Source organism: Cricetulus griseus, chromosome 2 (genome assembly GCF_003668045.3).
Source record: "Cricetulus griseus strain 17A/GY chromosome 2, alternate assembly CriGri-PICRH-1.0, whole genome shotgun sequence".
NCBI classification, from domain to species: domain Eukaryota; kingdom Metazoa; phylum Chordata; class Mammalia; order Rodentia; family Cricetidae; genus Cricetulus; species Cricetulus griseus.
The window spans coordinates 12,774,151-12,791,881 of record NC_048595.1 but is presented as its reverse complement, the minus strand read 5'-3'; positions in this window follow the sequence as shown (position 1 = coordinate 12,791,881).

Below are 17,731 nucleotides of genomic sequence, written 5' to 3'. Positions count from 1 at the left end.
ATCTCTCACTGACCCAACCCTCCCAACATACACTTTCCCTTCAGCCCCCTCCCCATTTGAGGGACCCGAAACCCTGGAAGCGATGTACCCAAGAGGGACAGAAATGCACAGAGTTGTCATTCAGGGCCACACAGGCCAGGGGACCCCTGACAGCACGGATTAGGAAGATCACCATGAACCATGGCCTGTCATACCTAAACATCCGCCTTCCAGAAGGGGAGCTACCCAACCGCTAGAGAGTTCCTTATCAAGGATTCCAAATTAAGTGCAGAACGAATGAGCAGAAAGCAGTTCCCACAGGAGGAAGGGTGACCCCTGAGGTCACAGCAGGGTCAGGGTGGCTTCCTTTCTGATTTGTTAGTGGTAGGTGCTCTTGGCTGAGGGGTTTGGCTTGGGGGTCTTGAGACAGGATCTCCTGTAGCTCTCACATGGGCCTCAGAGCCACTGGCTAGCTGAGGATGACCTTGAACTCTCCATCCTCCTGCCTCCTGCAAGTGCTGACCCCACACATGCCATGCTCAGCTAGAAATGTGTTCGCAGATAGGAGCAAAGTCGCTGACCACTAGAACTAAGAGAACCCCCCTCCACCATTCTCAGGACTAGGGAAAATATGGAAACATTTCCTCAGATGTGACAAATAGCCCCAAGGAAGACACTCTTCTGCAGGTCCCCAGAGAAAGTCCCCTCCAGCCCACCCTACCTTAAGGCTCTCACTGGGATAGTCTCAGAAAAGTGTCTCCACAGCCTTGGGGAGAAACGTGCAGACCCTATTGAAGACACACAGCCTGGAAGTGGGGAGGGGCCTTTGGAACCATATCAGGCAAACACTACAAATCTGATCTTTGGAACTTACCAGAATCTTCCCTGTAAGTTGCTCCCAGGAGAGTTGTAGAATATTATTTTACTGTGTGGAGGTGTGCTACGTTTGTTTATGCTACGGAATATGACTTTAACTGTGTAAAGGTGTGTTGCATTTGTTTATGCTGCATTTGTTTAACCATGTAAGAATATGTGCTTAATTATATAAAGATGCGTTGAATTTGTTTCACCTTGCCTGCCTAATGTGGTGATATTTTGTTTATGATCTAACAAATAAAGCTTACCTGAAGATGAGAGTGAAAAGCTAGCCACACTAGTTAGCCATAGAGGCCAGGCAGTGGTGGCATACACCTTTAATCCCAGCAACCACACTAGCTAGCCATAGAAGCTGGGTGGTGGTGGTGCTGGTGCACAACTTTAATCCCAGCACTGGAGAGGAGAAATATAAGGTGGGTGGAGACAGGAGTGCAGTGTATTCAGCCTACAGTCACACTGAGGACAAGATCGTCCCTTTTGCCCCAAGTGTTGGTAGAGGTAAGAACTCTCTAGTGGCTGGCTGCTTTGCAGGCAAGTTCTTTATTTGTTAGATCATAAACAAAATATTAGACCTGATTGGTCTAATAAAGAGCTGAACCTCCAATAGCTAGGCACAGAAAGGACAGGCAGGGCTGTCAGGTAGAGAGGATAAATAGGGGGAGAAATCTAGGCTCGAGAAGAGGAGGAAGAAGAAGAGAGAATGAGGGAGATATCCAGGGCCAGAAGCCAGGAAGCTGCCAGCCAGCCGGACATAGAGACAACAGGAAAGTAAGGTACACAGAAAGAAAAGGTAAAAAGCCCTGAGGCAAAAACGTAGATTAAAGAGAAACAGGTTAAGTTAAAAGAGCTGGCAAGAAACGAGCATAAGATAAGGCAGAGCACTCATAACTAATATTAAGTCTCAGTGACGTGATTTGAAAGCCAGTTGGTGGTCGTGCCCCCCCAAAAGAAAAAGCCTGGTACACTGGTGTCTTTCCAGAGACAGCCCACTCCAGGGATGATTGAAAATGTACTGAGGGAGCCATTGCCCTCACACGGGAAGCCTGGGGTGTGGGAGCTGAAGAAGCTGTGGGAGCCCAGCTGCCTTGACTCTTGCAACCAGGAAACAGGTGCTGCAGGCCCCACAGCACCCTATGCAGGCCAAACTCTGGAGTTTCAATTATAGATAAGTTGCAAATTCCCTTCCTTTGACTACTCCATTTCGTTATCTACTACATAATTCCACGTCCACCCAGGGTTCATTATCTATTGCATGAGTCCACGTCTACACAGGGTTCATTATCTATTGCATGAGTCCACGTCTACACAGGGTTTGTCATCTACTGCATGATCCCACGTCTACCCAGGGAGCAATGTTTCTTAAAAGAAAAGTTCTCTTGAAATTGGGGAGCAGAGAAGTCTAAAAGTCACCACTGGTTGAATTCATAAATCTTCAATGCCATAGGAGTGTTTTGTCGCCTACACACTGTAGTGAGATTTGTTTTGGGGTTGAGTGGTAGAGACTTGCCCAGAATGTGCAAGCCCCTAACTCCATCCACTATACCAGGAAACAAACAGGAAAAAAAGAACAAGTATAAAAATGGACTTCCAAAAACTTGCATGTAAAATTAAAATGGAAAGGAGGCAGGAGAAAATGGTTGGTGGCTAAAACCCATTTTGGGGTGTGTGTGTGTGTGTGTGTGTGTGTGTGTGTGTGTGTGTGTGTGTGTGTGTGTCTTTGTAACAGGCCCTCAGATCTTAGCACAACTGACTCCATGATGGAAGTACTGTCCAGACCTTGGAAGCTAGCATATAGCACCACTTGACAAAATGGGAACAAAGACCTAATCTATCAAAGTCCATAGTTCTGAGAAGGTCCCTAGCTGTACTAACCTTGCTTTTGGGCTTCTGTAGTTCTGCTTCTGGCTAACTGTTCTTGCTGAAGTGTGTCGACCCAGGATATGGTTTTGTGCTTAAAAGCTCACCGTGAGAAAGACTCGAGGCTGCCTTGGGATCACAAACATCCAGTGTAGTCACTGACCAGCTAATGGAGGCTTTCTACTGCCTTGAACCTGTTTCCCAGTAGTCTTCTCTGGTGGATACCTCATAACAGTCTTCATTAGCTTACCTGCACAGAGAGCCCACAGAGGTCAGAAGAGAGTATCCCCTGGAACTGGTTATAGGCAGTTGTGAGCTGCCCTATGTGGGTGCTGGGAACTGAATCCAGATCCTCTTTTATTTTTTAATGTCTTTTTTTTATTAGTTCAAATTAGGAACAAGCTTGTTTCACATGTCAATCCCTTCACTCTCTCTGTCCCCTACCCCACCCCTCCCCCTGCCCCTGACCTATCCCCCACCCCATCCACCCTCCACTCCCCAGGCAGGGTAGGGCCCTCTACAGGGGCTCCCCAAAGTCCACCACATCATCCTGGGCCGGGCCTAGGCCCTCCCCCACATGTTCAGGCCTAGAGTGCATCCCTTCACATGGAATGGGCTCTCAAAGTCCCTTCTTACACCAAGGAAAAAGACTAATCCACTAACAGGGGCCCCCTAGAGTGCGGAGGCCTCCTTATTGACATCCATGTTCAGGGATCTGGATCAGTCCTGTAGTGGCCTCCCAAACAGCAGTCTGGGGTCTATGTGCTCCCCCTTGTTCAGGCCAGCTGTTTGTGTGGGTTTCACCAGCCTGGTGCCGACCCCTTTGATCTTCATTCCTCCCTCTCTGCAACTAGATTCCAGAGTTCAGTTCAGTGTATATCTGTAGATGTCTGCCTCTGCTTCCATCAGCCACTGGATGAGGGCTCTAGGATGGCATAAAAAGCAGTCATCAGTCTCATTATAGGGGAAGGGCATTTAGGTTATCCTCTCCACCATTGCCTAGATGGTCAGTTCGTGTCATACTTGTAGGTCTCTGGAACTCTCCCTAGTGCCAGATCTCTCCTCCGACCTGTAATGGCTCCCTCTGTTATGGGATCTCTCGTCCTGCTCTCCTCTATTCTTCCCCCAACTCAACATTTCTGCTCCTCCATTTCCTCCTCTCCACTCCTCTTCTCCTCCTCTCATTCTGGCAGCTCCCTCTCCCCTACCCTCATGCTCCCAATTAGCTCAAGAGTTCCTGCCCCTTCCCATTGCTGGGATCCATGCATTTTTCCCTTATAGTCCTTCTTGTTTCCTAGTTTCTTTGTTGAAGAGGATTGTAGGCTGGTAATCTTTTGCTCTCTGTCTAAAATTTATATATGAGTGAGTACATACCATGTTTGTCTTTTTGTGACTGGGTTACCTCACTCAGGATGGTTTCTTCTAGTTCCATCCATTTGCCTGCGAATTTCAAGATTCCATTGCTTTTTTCTGTTGAGTAGTACTCCATTGTGTAAATGGACCACATTTTCTCTATCCATTCTTCAGTTGAGGGGCATCTAGGTTGCTTCCAGGTTCTGGCTGTTACAAACAATGCTGCTATGAACATGGTTGAACATATGTCCTTGTTGTATGAACATGCATTATTTGGGTATATGCCCAAGAGAGGAATTGCTGGATCTTGAGGTAGACTGATTCCCATTTTTCTGAGCAACCACCATACTGATTTCCAGAGTAGTCTTACAATTTTGCAGTCCCACCAGCAATGGAGGAGGGTTCCTTTTTCTCCACATCCTCTCCAGCATAGATTGTCATTGGTGTTTTTGATTTTAGCCATTCTGGCTGGTGTAAGATGGTATCTCAGAGTTGTTTTGAGTTGCATTTCTCTGATGGCCAAGGATTTTGAGCACTTTCTCAAGTGTCTTTCAGACTCCTCTGTTGAGAATTCTCTATTTAGTTCTGCACCCCACTTTTTAATTTCATTGTTTGGTGTTTTGGTGGCTAGCTTCTTGAGTTCATTGTATATTTTGGAAATCAGCCCTCTTTTATTAATTTATTTTTTACCTTCCAATCCCAGCTCCCCCTCCCTCCTCTCCTCACACTCCCCCCACACCCCTCCCACCTCCCGTTTGCTATTCAGAGAGGGTAAGGTCTCCCCTAGGAGGTCTACTAAGTCTGTCCCATCATCTCCTTGAGGCAGGACCAAGGCACCTCCCCACCCCCAGACCCCATCCCCACACATGTGTCTAGGTTGGGCAAGGTATCTCTCCATATAGAATGGGCTCCACTAAGTCACTTTGTGCATTAGAGTTAGATCTTGGACCCACTGCCAGTGGCCTCATATATTGTCCCAGTTGCACCATTGTCACCTATATTAAGGGTGTCTAGTTCAATTTTATGCAGGTTCCTCATTTGTCAGACCTGAGTCAGTGATCTCTCTCTAGCTCGGGTCAGCCGATTCTGTGGGTTTCCCATCATGGTCTTGACTCCTTTGTTCATATTATTGCTTCTCCCTCACTTCCATTATACTCCAGGAGCTTGGCCCATTGGTTGGCTGTGGATTTCTGCATCTGCTTCCATCTGTTTTGAAAGAGGGTTTTAGCTTCTCTGGGGTTGTAGATTGTAGGTTGTGTGTCTTTTGCTTTATGTCTGGTATCCACTTATGAGTGAGCACACACTATATTTCTCTTTCTGGGTCTGGATTACCTCACTCGGGATGGATTTTTTCTAGTTCTGTCCATTTGTCTGTGAAGTTTAGGATATCATTGTTTCTTACTGCTGAGTAGTACTCCATTGTGTAAATATACCACATTTTTTTTATCCATTCTTCAACTGAGGGGCATCTAGGTTGTTTCCAAGATCTGGCTATTCCAAAAAATGTTGCTATGAACATAGTTGAGCAAATGTACTTGGGGGGGTATGTGCCCAACAGTGGTATTGCAGGGTCTTGAGGCAGGTTGATCCCTAATTTTCTGAGAAATTGCCATACTGATTTCCACAGTGGCTGTACAAGTTTACACTCCCACCAGCAATGGAGGAGTGTTCCCCTTTCTCCACATCCTCTCCAGCATAAGCTGTCATTGGTGTTTTTGATCTTAGCCATTCTGGTCAGTGTAAGATGGAATCTCAGAGTTGTTTTGATTTGCATTTCTCTGATGACTAAGGATGTTGAGCATTTCCTTAAGTGTCTTTCCACCATTTGAGATTGTTCTGTTGAGAATTCACTTGTTTGGTTAGAGTTACCCCAAAATATTTTATATTGTTTGTGGCTATGGTAAAGGGTGATGTTTCTCTGATTTCCTTCTCAGCCTGTTTGTCATCTGTGTATAGGAAGGCTACTGATTTTTTTTAGTTAATCTTCTGAAGGTGTTTATCAGTTGTAGGAGTTCTCTGGTAGAATTTTGGGGGTCACTTATGTAAACTATCATATCATCTGCAAATAGCAAGAGTTTGACCTCTTTTCCAACTTGTATCCTTTACTCTGAGGGAATGTCTGTCTGTGACGTTGAGTTTCTTGTATGGAGCAGGAGGATGGATTCTGTCTTCATATCCAATCTGTTAACCTGTGTCTTTGTATAGGTAAATTGAGACCATTTATATTAATGGATATTAATGACCAGTGATTGCTAGCTCCTGTTATTTTTGGTTTTGTTGGTGGTGATGGCATTGTGTGTTCAATCCCCTTCTTTGGGTTTTGCTGCTGTAAGCTCATCTATTTCCTGTGTTTTTGCAGATATAGGTGATCTCTTTGGGTTGACATTTTCCTTCTAGTACTTTCTGTAGGCTGGGTTTGTGGATAGGTATTGTTTAAATTTGGTTTTATCATGGAAAATCTTGAGTTCTCCATCTATGGTTATTGAAAGCTTTGCTGGGTAAAGTAGTCTGGGCTGGCATCTGTGGTCCCTTGGTGTCTTCATAACATCTGACCAGGACCTTCTGGCTTTCATTGTTTCTGTTGAGAAATCAGGTGTAATTCTGATAGGTCTGCCTTTATATGTTGCCTGACCTTTCTCCTTTGCAGCTCTTAATATTCTTTCTTTATTCGGTATGTTTAGTGTTTTGATTATTATGTGGCAATGGGGACTTTTATTTACTTATTTATTTTGGTCCAGTCTATTTGGTGTTCTGTAAGCCTCTTGTATTTTCATAGGCATGTCTTTCTTTAGATTGGAAAATTTTTCTTCTATGATTTTGTTAAATATTTTCTGTGCCTTTGAGTTGGACTTCTCCTTTTTCTATCCCTATTATTCTTAGGATTGGTCTTTTCATGGTGTCCCAGATTTCCTGCATGTTTTGTTTTAAGGGTTTGTTGGATTTAAATTTTTTTCTTTGACCAATGAATCTGTTTCCTCTTTTGCATCTTCAATGCCTGAAACTCTCTCTTCCATCTATTATATTCTGTTGTTTATGCTTGTGGTTCCTGATTGTTTACCCAGATTTTCCATTTCCAGAATTCTCTCTGTTTGTGTTTTCTTTATTGTCTATTTCAGATTTCAAGTCTTGAATTGTTTCCTTCACTTGTTTGTCTCTTCTTGGTTTTCTTTAAGAGATTTATAGATATCTTTCAATTTTTTCTTTAAGGGGATTTTTCATTTCCTCTTTAAGGGCCTCAATCATCCTCATAAAGTTATTTTTAGGTCATTTTCTTCTATTTCGTCTGTGTTGGGATGTCCGGTTCTTGCTGTTGTAGCACCACTAGTTTCTAGTGGTGCCTTATTGCTCTTTATATTGTTGGGTGTTTTCTTACCTTGCTGTCTACACATCTCTTCCTCTAATCGGTATAGGTGGAGCTTGTGCTTCAGGGGTTCTCTCTTTCTCCAGCTGGGATAGTTAGGGGCTGTGGCTCCGTTGACTGCTTCTTCAGGCACAAGTAGAACAGAGCTTCAGGTGAATGCTCCTCCTGGTGGAAGTGGGCCCAATGCTCAGGTGGTCCCTCCTTGAGGTGCAGGTGGGGCTACAGCTCCAGTAGACTCTCCTCCCATTGGAGGTGTAGGTGGGGCTGAGTGTCCAGCGGTCAATGTAATAGCAGGGTATCTCTAACCAAGAAACAGCAGTGGTTGCTGGCTGGGACACAGGTGCTCTTTTCCAGAGGAACTTTTGCAATATTTTCTGGAAGCTACTGCTGGAAACCACTGCTGTCATTTCACCTGGCGATCACTCCTCACTCCTGGGCCTGAGGCTGGGGCCACCCTCTGACACTTCTTCCAGGTTTGAGGCTCATGGTTCCCTTGACACTGCTCCAGGCCTGAAACTTGAACCTCCCTCTGCTGCTGCTGCTCTAGGCCTGAAGTTCAGACCTATCTCTGATGCTGCTGAGATTCAGGCCTCCCCCCAGTTCCTCTGTTAAAGCACCAGGTGCTCCTAACCACTGAACCATTATGTTCAGCTGTCTTGACACTTGCAACCAGGAAGCAGCTGCTACAGGACCCACAGCGCCCTCTGCAGGTAGAGCCCTAGAGTTTCAATTATAGATAAGCAAATTCCCTTCATTTGACTACTCCATTTTGTTATCTATAACATGATTCCATATCTTCCATGTGTGAGCCAGAGATGGCCATTAACAGCCACCTCTCTAGTTCCCTGTGTTTTTTGTGGGTTTGTTTTTTTTTTTTTTTTTTCTTCGAGACAGGGTTTCTCTGTGGCTTTGGAGGCTGTCCTGGAACTAGCTCTTGTAGACCAGGCTGGCCTCAAGCTCACAGAGACCCGCCTGCCTCTGCCTCCCGAGTGCTGGGATTAAAGGTGTGTGCCACCACTGCCTGGCCTGGGGTTTTTTGTTTGTTTGTTTGTTTGTTTGTTTGTTTGTTTTGAGAAAGGGTCTCACTACGTAGCCCAGCCTGTCTTCAAACTCACAGCCCTCCTACCTCAGCATCCCCAGGGCTTGGGTTATAGTGTGAATAACTACTTATTCTGTGTGTTTGGGGCGGGGGGGAGGGGTGTCTGTGTGTGTGTGGTAGTAGTGTGTAAGTGTGTGTGTGTGTGTGTGTGTGTGTGTGTGTGTGTGTGTGTGCCAAAGGCCAGTGTTGGCTGTCTTCCTTGGTCACTTTCTGCCTTCTTTTTGAGACTCATCTGACGTTGAATCTAGTGCTCACTGAGTTAGCCTCTGTACCCCAGCATTCTGATAATTGACAGTGGGCCCCTTTGGGAAGAGCTTAGAGGGAGATTTATAGGACGTTCCCAGTTCCATAAAGCAGGCTTCATCACCGAAGGGTCCTGGCTTCTTCAGAGTCCCCAGGTTTGGAAAGCAGCTGACAGGCAGAAAGTCCACAGTGGTGACTCAAGTCAGGCTTAGGACCAGCTCTAGGCTTCCTATGTCATAGGCACACCTGTCAATACAGCAGCTGTATATCCACCATCAAACAAAAATATCAGTTCTGGGGACGTGACTCAGTTAGTGGGATGCTGGCCTAGCATGCAGGAAGGCCTGAGTTCAGCCCTCAGAACTGAGTACAGTGCATGTCTGTAATCCCAGCACTTGGTAGCTAGAGGCAGGAGGACCAAGAGTTCAGCGTCACAGTGAGTTGGTGGTTAGCCCAGGCTACATGAGACCTTGTCCTCAAAACACAAAATGGAACAAAACCCATGGGAAAAAAAAAAAGATTCTCATCCTCACTGAACACTCAGATTTTTGCTTCCATCACTGATCCCTAAGCTGTAGAATAAATAACAACCCTCTCAATACCAGTCACTTTGTACTGTTTGGCTATTATGAGCCATCTAGAGTAGCTTTAGCCTTGCAAGAGGATGTGAGCGAGTTCTACACAAATGTCAGGCTGTTTTCCAGGAAGGACTTGGTGACTAGGGACTCTGGATCCCTCGAGGGGCCCAGGAGCTCCTCCCCAGAAGATTAGAAGGAGTGACCAGCACCACGTGAGTCTCTAGGGGCTGCTATTGACTTCTCTCCTAACACTGTGGTTACTAAGCCCTGGAAGCCCTCTGTGAGCGACCATGTCCTTTCTGGCCATGTGTTCCCATTGCCGTCTCCCATCCTGCCCACCTTGACCTTGGCAGAGAAGGACTGTCTCGGGTCCCTGCTGAATTCAAGGAGCCACCACCTTAGCCACAGAGCTTCTGAGATAATGAAAGAGCTCCTGCACTCACAATCACTACATGTCTGTCCCCTTTGGGCAAGGGAACATGGCTAGGCATGGGGGAACAGACAGCACACTCTGTTGTCCGATACTTCTATATCCCCGAGTCTTCACTCCCTTTGTTCCTATCATGACACCAACAGCCCCATTAACTTGGAGGCCACTGTCAAATCCAAGATTCAGATGACCAGCTGAGCAAGCAGTGAAGGCTGGGTGTCTTCGTTAGGGTTTCTATTGCTGTGAGGAGACACCATGACCACAGCAACTCTTCTAAAGGAAAGACGGTTAATTGGGATGGCTTTCATCATCATGGTGCCACACAGTAGCATGCAAACGTGGTGCTGGAGAAGTAGCCTTGTGTCCTACATCTTGGCTTGCAGGCAACAGGAAGTGGTCTCAGACACTGGGAAGTATCTTGAGCATATACGAGACCTCAAATCCCACCTCCACAGTGATAAGCTTCCTCCAAGACCACACCTACTCCAATAAGGCCACACCTCCGAGTAGTGTTACTGGGCCACCTGATGGTCAGATCTTCAACTCTCTAAGCCTGCTCCACCATGTACCCCTCTCCACAAGCTCAACCTAGCTAATACCCCCCCATGTACCCTGGTGTCACCTGAGACTCTGTTCACAAGGATAAACATAGTCTTGCCCTTCTGTTTCCTACTGGGTTCTCAGGTGTAACCAGCACCATGCAACATGAGGAAGGTTGAGTCTTGAGAGGGCAGGTGGAATCAGGGGGTTGTGGAGAGCCCTAGGCACCCTGTTTCCCAGCACATGCGCTACTGGGACATTGGTGACATTCTTAACAGAGAAAAGATGTCTCCAGCCGGAAGACAGGAACTTCCTGAGAGCCATGCTCAGGCCACTTAGACTCAGGCAGCATTCACCTGTGTCCAACAGGTGTCTCCACTCCTTGTTCCAGGGTCCCATTCATTCCCAGCTAACCCCACCCCTTTTCTTGTAAGGATATTATTTACTAAGTTGTAGAAATTCAGTTCTCAGCAGAATCCAGCACACAGCACAATTTTTTAAAATAATTTATTTATTATTATTTTACATCCGTTGATGTTTTGCCTTCAGGTAGTATGTCCATGTGAGGGAGCCAGATCCCCCCTAGAATGGAGTTATTGACAGTTGTGAGCTGCCATGTGGGTGCTGGGAATTGAACTCAGGTCCTCTGGAAAAGCAGCCAGTGCTCTTAACCTCTAAGCCAGGTCTCCAGCCCCCACAGCACAATTTTTAAAACTGGTTTTGCAGTGTGAGGGATGGAGCCCAGGCCTGACTAGGAGAAGGCAATGTGATCTGCAGGCTTTGCAGCCCTGTGTCCAACAGATGCAAGTCCTTCCTTAGCAGCTACCCACTGACTGTAAGTGAGAGTTAAGTGACCCGAGTTTGTCATTTGCTCTCTGTAAGTGCTCCAGAGCCCTCAATCCACCCTTCACCCAGCTCCATGCCTTAAGGGCCTTACTGTTGCTGACAAGGTCAAGTGCAGCATCACCACACCTGAAAGGTGTGCCTCAGTGTACCTTCCCCTTGCAAACTACAAGTGACAGCCTGTCCTAGTTTGCTTTCCGTTGCTGTGATAGAACACCAAAAGCAACTAGGTGGGGGGGAGTGGTTTATTTGGCTTGTAGGTTACATTCAAACATCTAGGAAAGTCAGGACAGGAACCTGGAGGCAGGAGCTGGTGCAGAAGCAGGAACCTGGAGGCAGGAACTGAAGTCAGGGTAGGAACCTGAAGGCAGGAACTGAAGTCAGGGCAGGAACCTGGGGGCAGGAACTGAAGTCAGGGCAGGAACCTGGGGGCAGGAACTGAAGTCAGGGTAGGAACCTGAAGGCAGGAACTGAAGTCAGGGCAGGAACCTGGGGGCAGGAACTGAAGTCAGGGCAGGAACCTGGAGGGAGGAACTGAAGTCAGGGTAGGAACCTGGAGGCAGGAACTGAAGTCGGGGCAGGAACCTGGAGGCAGGAACTGAAGTCAGGGCAGGAACCTGGAGGCAGGAACTGAAGTCGGGGCAGGAACCTGGAGGCAGGAGCTAAAGCAGAGGCAGGAACTGATGAGGAGGCAGGAACCGATGATACAGAGGCCATGGTGGAACACTGCTTACTGTCTTGTTCTTCATGGCTTGCTCAACCTGCTTTCTTACAGAACACAAGAACACCTGTCCAAGGGTAGCACCACCCGCAGTGAGTTGGTCTCTCCCATATCAATCATCAATCAATGATTGAAAATCCCTCACACACAAACTTGCCCACAGGCCAATCAAAGTTTCCTCTTTTCATGTGACTAATTTGTGTGAAGTTGAAAGACAAACAAAACAACTATCCAGCACAGGGCCTGGCTAGTTACAGGGCCTGGTCACTAGAGCTCCACTCCCCATTGGTAAGGAACTAACACCACACCAAAGTCCAAAGCTACTAGAAAACTAGTCCCCAGGGTCCTCAGATGCCACCCTTCCAGGCTTGTGTCTGGCATGATTGTGATTCGGGTTCTGTGTTGGCTACAGTCCAAATGAGCTGACCACACAGGGAGGCCAGTGGAAAAGTTTCTTTGGTTTTTTGTTTGTTTAGGGGAGGATTAAGACAGGGTCTTGAGTTGGAGAAATGGCTCAGGGGTTAAGTGCACTGACTGCTCTTCTGGAGGTCCTGAGTTCAATTCCCAACAACCACATGGTTGCTCACAATCATCTATAGAGAGATCTGATGGTCTCTTCTGGTGTGCAGGCATACATGCAGACAGAACACTGTATACATAATAAATAAGTAAATCTAAAATAAAATCGGTCTTTGACTGGGCGGTGGTGGCACACGCCTTTAATCCCAGAACTTGGGAGGCAGAGGCAGGTGAATTTCTGTGAGTTCGAGACCTGCCTGGTCTACAAGAGCTAGTTCCAGGACAGGCTCCAAAGCTACTGAGAAACGCTGTCTTGAAAATCCAAAAAAAAAAAAAAAAGGTCTTACAGCCTAGGATGGCCTTGAACTTGAAACAACAGGTGTCGGACTCAGGTCACCAGGCTTGTTTGGCAGTACCTGTACCTGTACCCTTGGACCACCTCAAAGGGTAAGGTATCACATGGATGGAAAGAAACCAGAAATAAATAGCCCCCTCTCAGTGTCCCTTTAGGCAGGTTCAAGAACGAAAATTGACATGCACTGGCAGAAATCGGCCACACACCGGGGTGAAGGGCATGTTTAGTGGGGAGGAGGGTGGAACAATAGAATTGGGGGTGTTCGAAAGTGTTCTCTGTTGTAGTACAAACTAGTGAGAGACACCCTACTTCAAAAGTCAAATGAAACATAATAAAAATAACATCAGACATGATCCATATGCTCTTTGATTTCCTCCCACGGAAATCAAAGTGTTCATCGTGAGTAAGGAACAGATCGCATCAATTCAAAGTCACACCTTGTGGTGGTTAAAATTGTCAATTTGACAAGCTCTAGAATCGCCTTGGAGACAAATCTGCTGGCACATCAATGAGGCAGTTTCCAGATCCCATTAACTGAGGTGAGAAGATTCCCTCCAAATGTGGGCAGCACCATTTCACGGCCTGGAGTCCCGGACTGAATCTGAAGTGGAAAGCCAGCTGTGGCCCTGCATTCCCTCTGCTTTCTGACTGTGGGTGCCATGTGACCAGATGTCTCACACCCCCGCCTCTGTGCCTCCCTTTTCTCACTGCTGGGGCAAAATACCTGACAACGGCCACTTAAGGAAGGAAGGGTTTGTTTGGCTCACAGTTTCAGGGTACAGTCCACTGTGATGGGGGAGGCATGGCAGCAAGAGCGCGAGGCAGTGGGTAGATGCTGGTGCTCAGCTCAATTCTCCCCTCCTGTTTTTGAAGGAAGGGGTTTGCTCATGTGTTTGCTTGCCAGTTTCTCTTTTAGGACCTCCTGCATCCCTGGCTGGCCTTGAACTCTTGATGTAGCCAAGGATGACTTTGAACCTCTGCTCCCCTGACTCCACCTCCTCAGTGCTGGGATTACAACCGTTTGTGTGGTCTTAAGGACTGAGCCCAGGGCTTTGTGCATGCTAAGCAAGCTCTCAGCCAACTGAGGCACACCCAGCCTCACTTCTTCCTCTTTACTCAGTCTGGACCCTGGCTCATGGTACAGTAAAACCCACATTCAGGGCTGGAGAGATGGCTAAGAGGTTGTGAGCACACTGGCTGCTCTTCTAGAGGTCCTGAGTTCAAGTCCCAACAACCACATGACGCCTTACAAGCACCCATAATGAGATCTGGTGCCCTCTTCTGGCCTGCAGGCACACGTGCAAACAGAACACTGTACACATAATAAATAAATCTTAAAAAGAAAAAAAAAAGACCCACATTCAGGGCTGGTCTTCCCACATCATTTAAACCTCTCTGGAAACACCCTTACAGACACACCCAAAGGTGTCTCCTAGGAGCTTCTAACACCAGCCAAGCTGATAACCAAAACGGACCATCACACTGACCTAGCCATACTGGCAGAAGGTCCTCTAGCCAGAGGCTCCCACATGCACACGAACATTCGGCCTATTTGCCATGGGCTCCTGAGCATGCAGTGAAGCCACCTAGGTTCCAACCCTGCCTCTGCCGCAGTGTGTTGTGTAACCTGGAACCATTGTGCCTCCATTTCTAGGTTTCTATGACTAACGATCCACAGGCCATCTCATGACTTGGGCATAGACCTACCCTGAAGCTGAGGGAAACTGTGGACAAACTCACAGGAACGCGTGCCATCCGCTGAAGCCAGGGAGCCTGTACTTCCTGCAGCCTCAACCTAGGACCTTCCCTCATATCCCTAAGGGAGCTGGATGTGACCAGAGAGAAATCCCAAACAACCTTCCCCCAGATCTTCTCTCTATGTGGCCTTGGGGGACATCAGGTGTCTGGGTTCCCCAATCCCACTCATTAACCATCCCGTTGCTATGGTTTTCCTGAGCCTCCTATGGCAGCAAGCCTAGAAATAGACAGTAATTGGGCCTAAAAGGGTCTTCAGAGGTAACAGACCCCTGATCACTTGCATCTCAACCTTGTATCTCATCCCCCAAAACACTGTGGTTGGTCCCTGTCACCATCACACCCTCCTCTGCCCTCTGCCTCTGTTTCTCCATTTCCAATAAAGCTTTGGTATCCAACAAAGCCAAGAAGAACAGGCAGGTTTAAGACTGGGCAACTGGGCCAGTGAGATAATGGCTCAGAGGGTAAATGCACTTGCCACCAAGCCTAACAACCTGAATTTGATCCCAGGGATCTTTGTGGTAGACAGAGAGAAGCATCCTCCACACGGGCTCCATAGCACACACAATGGATGGATGGATGGATGGATGGATGGATGGATGGATGGACGGACAGACAGATCTGGGCAGCTGCAAGTGACAAACACACCAATCACATTGTGTGTGGAGTGCACATCCCTGGGGTCATTGATGTGATGTGTTGTATGATCATTATTTTATGCTGTCACATGTATGTTTCATTTCATGAAGCCTCCAATATGCATGGACCATAGAGAGTTAACACAAATGTAATCCTCACTCAGACCTCTGAAGAAAGGACCTGTTCACTCCTCATCCCTTCCATTTGGCGGATCAGCCCCCAGATAACTCCGCAGCTTAAACCATCAGGCACTTAGGATCAGCAGCTGCCTGGGCTCAGGAGTCAGCACAGCACAGCTGAGCAACCAGGGTCTCCCTCGAAGATGCAGCCTCCCGTGGGCCAGGCCGGTCTCAGCCTGGGCATGCGGGCTAGAGTGGGACTAGAGGAGGTCATCCGTGTGGTCACTGGAAGTCTGCGTGTGGCTGCTGCTGTGGGGCTTCTCTGCAGGCCTTGTGAATGGCTATAGGGCTCAGAATGCGGCAGCTGATCTCTCCCTGGGTGAATGACAAGAGGAAGAGGGAATGGAAGGAAGGGAAGGGGGAAGGAGGAAGAGAAGCCATGACCACCAAGCCTCAGTGAGTTCCGTCAGTCCCACCACAGTTGGTCACGCAGCAGTTCCAGGACAGCTGGGAGCAAGCAGGCTTATATACTGGAAGAAGAGGCTCTCCGGAGGCCATCTGAAGGCTGCCACCTCCCATCCTACAGAAGAAGAAACTGAGAGTCTGAGAGGTTAGGTGGTTCATGCAAGATCACACAGCCAATAGGTGATGACAGAAAGATTTGAATTCAAGTTTCCAACTCCAACATCTATTCCCTGGCCAGGGCTGGCCACAGTCTCCCCACAGGTTAGAGGAAGGAATTCCATGGAAAAAAACTCTTTTTGTTGGGGAAGAGAAGGGGGATAGACGGGGGAGGGGAGGGGACAGAGGGAGAGGAGGCAGGGGAAACTGGTTGGCATGTAAAATAAACAGAAAAAGTTATTTAAATTAAAAATCATTTTGTTGTTTGGTTAGTTTTCCAGGGTTTTGAGACAGGGTCTTGCAGCATAGCCCAGGCTAGCCTGGAACTCGGGCTGTTCTGCTTCATACTCTCCCGCGGTGAGATGGCCGTGTGCTGCCACAATCAGCCTGAATGGCATCATCTTTCCATTTCTTTTCTCTAGAATGTTCTGAGGTGTGGTGGGTCTCCTGACCGGCAGTCACCAGGCCTTGTCCACAGCACACAGGAAGGAGCTTCGGCCTGGTCGCTCCTGAGTGTAAAGGTAGCTGGTGTGAGTGAAAGTCTCTGTAACTTCTGAGAGTGGGGGAATGGAGGGCTAGACAAGGTCTGACCATGATGGAGAAGATGCTGGTGAAGTTGATGCCGATGCCAAATGATGAAGATGAAATGACTGGTGAGAGTGGTGGTGGTGGTGATGGTGATGGCAAGGCTGGTGAGTGATAACGCAAGTGGTGACGATGATGATGGTGATGAAAGAGGTACAGATAATGGGGGTGGTGGTGACGGTAGTGAGAATAGAGAGACGGCGGTGATTTTGATATGATGATGATAATGGTCGTGGTGATGATGACGGCGGTGACAGTGTTGATGGGGATGTCAGTAGTGATGGTGGTGCTGCTGCTGCCTGAATGATGATGATGATGACAGTGACAATGATACTGTTGATGATGGTGACGATGATGGTAGGGATGCTGCTGCTAATAATGGTGTTGGTGATAATAATAATATTGTTGATGATGATGGCCAGTGACGATGATGGTGGTGGTGACGGTGATACAGATGGAATTCTCTCTCTCTTTTCTCCCCCCCTCTCTCTCTCTTTTCTCCTCTCTCTTTCTCTCTCTCTCTCTCTCTCTCTCTCTCTCTCTCTCTCTCTCTCTCTCTCTCTCTCACACACACACACACACACACTAAGACCTTTCCATGATGCCAAGAGCTGACCCAGAACTCTGTCTTCATCACCTTTGCCCCTGCTGGGAAAATACTCAACTCTGCCTCTTGGCTATTCCTGGCTGAGTGGGGTGTCAATGGCTGCTCAACACCATCTGGAAAGGGAAGCACTATCAGAGTTAGGGAAACTGAGGCACAGAGAAGTATTATAGCCAGCAGAGAAAGCATGTGTGCTTGCCCCAGATCCCACCTCTGTCCATCCCTGGGACAAGAGGGTTGTCACCCTGCTCCTATGGCTTCCCACATCAGGCAACATCATACTGCTGCCGGGTCTGCTGCTCCGAGTCCGCCTGGAGAACAGTGACCTTGTTCCCAATTACTCCAGGGAAAGGACACTCCAAATCAAGAAACAGCACTCTGCACTGCAGCATGCAAACATTCCTGAAAGAGGGGGAAATTAAGTCTTTGAAATAACATTAATCATGATAACTCCAGGCTGGTTCATTCCTCCAGCTTGCCGGCTACATTTCCTCAATGTGGGCTTAACCCTCCATAACCCAGGCTCTTGAGAAGTCCCCAGTACCGCCTGCCCTTCCCCTCTCCTAGGCTGGTAACTTGCAGCATGGAGGCTGTCTTCTCTCGCATCAAACTTACCCCATCCTGCCATCATTCCTAGGCAGGGGAGGCATGGGG